The 5940-nt window shown below is 48.0% G+C and overlaps 1 long non-coding RNA gene across 1 annotated transcript; it reads left to right on the top strand.

The window, feature by feature from the left end:
- Nucleotides 1-958: 958 nt before the first annotated feature.
- On the top strand, nt 959-5702 carry LOC308568096. Its single transcript, XR_014000435.1, has 3 exons — nt 959-1084; nt 3583-3802; nt 4634-5702. It is a non-coding gene; the product is annotated as an uncharacterized lncRNA (long non-coding RNA).
- Nucleotides 5703-5940: the final 238 nt, after the last annotated feature.

The raw sequence follows: 5940 nt of genomic DNA, 5'->3' as shown, positions 1-5940 counted from the left end.
TGTTGTATTGATATGGGAAACAAGAGTTAGGGAAGGGTCGAGGATAACCTTTTGGTTTCAGAATTGTTGAAACTGGGAATGGAAGATGTCCCCTATGAAGCTTGTGTGGAAAATAAGACAAAATCCTAGAAAACACCAATATTTGAAAGATGAATTAAATAAGCACCTATATTAGAGGCTAAGGCAGAGAGGGGCCAGAGAACTGGGAGGAAAATTGGGCGAGTGGCAGCGAGGAAGCCAGAAACCGAGAACCTCTCGGGAGAGAATGACAGTTGTGTCAAGTGACAATAAAGCCAAGTAAAGAATATCTGAGAAGTGCCCTTTTGTACTCAACAACTAGAAGGTCACTGGTAGTGGTGTGGTAAAGGTTAATAACCAGCTCTTTGGGGAGGGGAAAGCCTGATGCATGTTTGCCGATTTCTGTGGTGTAAATACTCCCATCATGGAAGATTATAAGCTACCAAGATAATGTCACTGAATGTGGAACTGAGAAGAGAGGTATCCAATTGGTCAAGAGAGCTGGCATGAGCCTGTTTTAGCAGCTCAACCCATGATCTTGGCAAGAGTAGTTTCGATGTGGTGGTGCAGGTGGAAGCTGAGGGGCAGATGCAGGGGTGGGGGTGGAGACAGTGAGTGAGGACTCTTGTTTCAAGAAGCTTAGCTATGAAAGGGAAATGAAAAAGAAAGGTAGCCATAAGTGGAAACTAAGGTTCAGAGACCAGGATTCACCATTTGGGGGGAGGGCAGGACAAAGGCTGAGGAGTCAAGGGAGTTGAGGGTATTGGCGAGAGGCTGGTTGTAGCCGAGAACCGTGGGGCCTGGGTTTAAGGAAGTCCAGACCTCAATGTGTGAAAGACTGACCCAGGTGGAGGGGTCAGAAATGAGGCGTCTCAGGAAAGGCGAAAGAATCTGTGTTCTTCAAAGCCCGCTCACGACTGTGTTTCTGGTTCTCCCTCAGGGCAGTCTTGCGGTGGCAGAGGCCTAAGGAAGGCAAGGGGCAGGCCCAGGCTCAGAGGCAGGACCGGTACCTTTGGCTTTCAGGACGCTGTTTTCACCACCACCAACTGACTCCATGTTGACTAAGGTATTTTTTGGAAAACCAGGGACTGGGACAGTGACAACTACTGTACTTTCCTCCAAATGAGTATTTATTAGCTTGAGACTAATGCCTTCAGAGTACTAGGTCATCCATTTTTGTCGTCATTGTTCAAAATGCTCTTACATGGCAGTTAGAACCACGAGGCCTGTCCTGAGCATCTAATGACCATTCACTCATTTAATCCTCACATCAGCCCTTCGAGGTGGACATTATTATTGTCATCCCCATCGATGCTTTGTGTGCTTATCTCTTGCTGCACAGTGCCACTAAACTTGGTGGCTTAAAAGAACCGTTTATTATTATTTCGCAGGGTTCATGGGATCAGCTGAGTGGGCCTCTCGTGTAGCTGCAGACAGAGAGCAGGGAGGCCGGAGTTGTCGGAGGCTTGACCACTCTGGGCATCATGCAGCCCAGCCCAGCCCAGATGCAGGAGGTGGAGGAATGGACTATACTTCTCAGTGGCGTGGGGGTGGCAGGGGGGCACAGGGAGGGGAGGGATGGATGCCAAGCTGCTACAAAGGATGATTCCCAATGAGAAAGCCAAGGCACAGAGAAGTTAAATAACTTACTCAAGGCCACACCGCTGGTATGTGGGGAAACAGAGTTAATCCCAGACAGTTGAGTTCCAGAGCCCAGAAGCACAACACAACCTCTCGTAGCAAAGCCATGGTGGTTAAGATCACAGAGTCGTTCACAGTAGAACCAGAGAGTTCCTGGGGTTATCTATCAGGGTTTGGGAGAGAGGAAGAAATTCTAAAAATTCTATGAATGGAAAGAAATGATACGGGTACAAATTGGGTCAAATTTCAAGGACTATCTAAACAAGGCTCTTTTGTCTCTATCCAAATAGGAAGGAATGGAAATATAAGTGTGTGTGTGTTGTTATTCTTTTTCCTTAACAAGTAATTAAAATCTGAAACTTTTAGTCAGCTACTAAAAGGGTCAAATTTGAGGGAGTTTATGGGACCAGGGAGTTAGGATCCGAGGTGTCCAGCAGCCTCAGAAAGGATCAAGCTCCTTTAGTGCCCCCTGCTGTATAATGTCATAGCCTGAAAGTCTGGGTCATCGCTTGCTTTATACACATCCTGGCCCCCCTAATGGGAGGACAAGGAAATGACATCTCTGTGTCAGAAAGGTTACTGACTTCACGCGAGCCAAGGGGTATTGCCCGAGAGACCCTGACTCACAGGCGGCCAGTTTCTCTCCCAAACTCTGACAGCCCGAGAGAGTGTGTAGCTGAGGTCCTGTTCATTTCTAGCTTCTCAGTTTAACCGGACCAAAAGGCCAGGTTTCACACATGGACTTGGGCATGTACAGCTTTTGAGTAAATGTAATGAGTGAAAAGAGTGGCAGGCCATTTCCCAGGTTCATTTCTGATGTTTCTCTTCCTAAAAAAACAAAATGCAGGGCCACTGTTTTTGCCATCTCTCATAGCAATGGGAACCAGCCCCCTCCACTACAGCTTATGCAAATACTCCAGTTGCTGGGAACTCCTTACCACTCGGTATCATTCTTACACCCAGGCAAGAAAGCCCCTCCCTGGCCTCATCCAGAGGTCCCCCAGTCCGCAGGGCAAAGAGTCTGCGGGGCCCACAGGGACATGCCCACCCAGAGTGTGCACCCACCCCAGACCACACGCTGAGTACTCAGGACTTGAGAATTCCCCACCCACTTTCAGGGCGGCTCAGGCCTCTTCCCCACCAGTGTCACTTCCGTAGGTCCCAGGGACCCGCAAGCCGTTTGCAGGGGACATGGGCAGAGTTTGTGATGTAGTGTCAGGGCCCATGTGCATGTGCAAGAGGCTCCCAGCAGCATGGCAAGGAGCAGGGCTGGGGGTAGGCAGAAGGTATGGGAGTAAGGCCTGGGCTCAGCCCTTTTGGGGTGGTCTCCTCCAGCCGGAACACCAGAGAGCCTGGGAATTCCAAACCTAACCTGGCCTCCCAGGTTGTTATGAAGATACGTTTGTCAAGGGAAGAGAAAAGGGCGTATCTATTTAAGAGCTTGTTAGCCTGACTTATTACTTGTAAATATTTAGACATATGATATATAGGCTTCTATCTATGCACTTGCCCTTGACCTTGCAAATGTTTGGCGGGATTTAGGGGGACTGTCACTCCAACCCCAAGTGGCTGGTTTTCATCATACTATGTCTGTGTATCCAAGCTCCTGGCCATACTGAAATGTCCCTTCCCATTCCCACCCACCCCCATCCACAGACATAATCATTTATCTTTTTTTTTTTTTTAAATATATCTTTATTGATTTCAGAGAAAGGAAAGGAGAGGGAGAGCGAGAGATAGAAACATCAATGATGAGAGAGTCATTGATCGAGCCCACAACCCGGGCATGTGCCCTGGCTGGGAATCAAACCCCGATCGCCTGGATCCCAGGTCGACACTCAACCACTGAGCCACGCCCGGCTGGGCCATAATCATTTATCAATGTCTAGTTCAAAAGCCCCCTCAACGGCTTCTTCCTTGCAGTGCTGTATGAGTCAGCCCCAGACCCCCGGCTGCCTTGGCCTCAGTCGCACAGCTCTCAGCGACAGTCCACTTCAGTCCCGCCACTGGTGTCACAGCGAGCTCCAGGCCCAGTCCAGAGCTGACTTCCGCAGCTCTATGCTTCCAGTGTCAGCACGGTGCCCTCAGACATGAGCCCTCTACTAAGAGAGTGATTCTCCACGCTACGGTGACCAAGCAGCAGGTTTGTCTGGGACAGAGGGTTTTCCCAAGAGACGGGACCTTCAGTGCTAAACAGAGATAAGCTTGGGAAAAGTGGGATAACTGGTCACCCTAATGGGGAAGAGGCTCCTTGAAAAGGGAAAGGGCCTCAGCAGCCAGGACAGAAGGAGAGCTAATTGGCCGATTGAAGTTTGAAGCAACTAATGTGGCTGTCGACTTTCCACCAACCGCTCCTGACCAGTAAGGGAACATCGAGGCCACATAGAAGTCTGGCCAGGCTGTGCAAGTCCGGGCTGGGAGAATGGAGGGACAACCATGGAGACGCCTACTAAAATCCTTTAAGTTTTTCGCGAAGATTCCCTCTATTCTCATTTCTCTGATGACCTCCTGGGGATCTCAGCTCATCATTCAACTTCCAGCTGCCCACACAAAGCATTTCATAGAGTCCCTAAGTGATGGCCTGTTCGACTCTTTCCGGCCGTCTCCCCGTCCCCCTCCACCTCCAACCCCAGCCTGTCCTGCTAAGTGTGGTGGGCAGCTATGGGCTTTCCTGCTGAGCCCTTTCCTGTTTTTATGGTAGAAGCACCTGAATTTCCTTTAGAGACCACCCCTCACTCCCTTGTTCCTCAGCCCTACTTTCGGACCATGTAGCTCAGGTGGGGCGTGGCTGGGTGGGTGGGAAGCACATGACCAGTTCCTAGTGCACTGTATCTCAGGGAAACTGAGCCAGGGTCTTCTCAACTGCCATAGACAGAGGAGTTGGCTTTTAGCAAAGCTGGATCCAAAGTCCAAGAAAAATGATATATTCTCCCCCCACCCTTCTCTCTTTGTTCTGCTTTCCTCCATGTTGCAGGAAAGTTTCCTTCAGTCTCAGGCTGTTCTCTCCAGCTGATGGCAAAGATGTCCATGCTGAAGGGAATAAACGCCTCCCCACCCCACCCCCCAAAAAATAATAGTCTCCAAAGAGAGTGAAGACACTCTGGTAATAACCTCCTCTAAACGTTGGAGTCTGGATTTAAACCCAGGACATCCAACATCATCAGTGACACTTGCAGAGAGATTGTGCACCTCCTTCTGGGACACGTAGAAGAAAAGTCCATCAAAATGACCACAAAACACACTGCATTCAGCTGAAACTAACAGCCAGGCACTGCGCCAGATGCTTGCTTCTTTATTACTCAGAAGAACCCAGAAAGAAGGTATTGCTGTCATCATTTAATAGATGCGGAAAGGCCCAAGTTCGAGGACTTCACCACCCTGAGTGATGAGAATCCTCGGAGGAAACGAGAACCCCCGGAGGAAATGAGAAACCAGTTACTGGCAGTTCCTCGCCCTCAGGTATCAACTTGCTGGCGCTCCAACCACACCCTTTCCCGCTTCACTTGTCCCCTCACTCATGCTGCTCAAGGAACACCCGGCCTTCACCTCTCACCGCCTTTATTTGATCATTCACAGACTTTTACAGGTGAAAGAAAACACATTAGAACAGGTGACCCTAGCAATGTGGACATTTATGAAGATCTTTCTACTCCAATTTCCAGGAACTCTCATAGTTAAGGGAAATAGCTGCTCTGTACTTAATAGGAGTGGAAAGCAGGCTAATGCATTATATGTGCTTATGTATTATGTATTAGTAAAGAGCTGATACATGTATACAGTAAAAACAATTTTTTTTTCCAAATAGTATGAAAGGGTACACAGAGAAAAATAAGTTTTCCTCTCATTCTGTCCTCAGGTTTCTCCCTAGAGGCATGACTGTTGCAGACAGGCCTTGGGTAGCCCTCCACAGGTATCCTATGTATATATGTATCTATGAACTTATATATTTCCTGTTTCTTTTTTTTATACACACAAAAAAAGCACACTACACATAGCATTCAATATTTTATTGTTTATTTAACAATATATCATGGAGAACCTTCCATGGTGTGTCACTGGAATCTGTTATTCTTTTAAAACCTGCATAGAACTCCACTGTACGAATTTCTAATCGGCATCCTGCTGATAGACATTTCAGTTGTTTCCAATCCGTTTTTCATTCATGCATCTTAGATAGATTTTTATAACAAAGATGGAAACAAGCAGAGAGAGATTTCTGCTTAGCTCTCATTTATCCAGAAAATCCAACGAGCAGAGGCCCACTCTATTCTGAGGGTTCCT

This window comes from Miniopterus schreibersii, assembly GCF_964146895.1.
Source record: "Miniopterus schreibersii genome assembly, chromosome: 15".
Taxonomy (NCBI): domain Eukaryota; kingdom Metazoa; phylum Chordata; class Mammalia; order Chiroptera; family Miniopteridae; genus Miniopterus; species Miniopterus schreibersii.
Note: the sequence above shows the minus strand (reverse complement) of the source record. Positions and strands in the feature narration are given on the sequence as shown.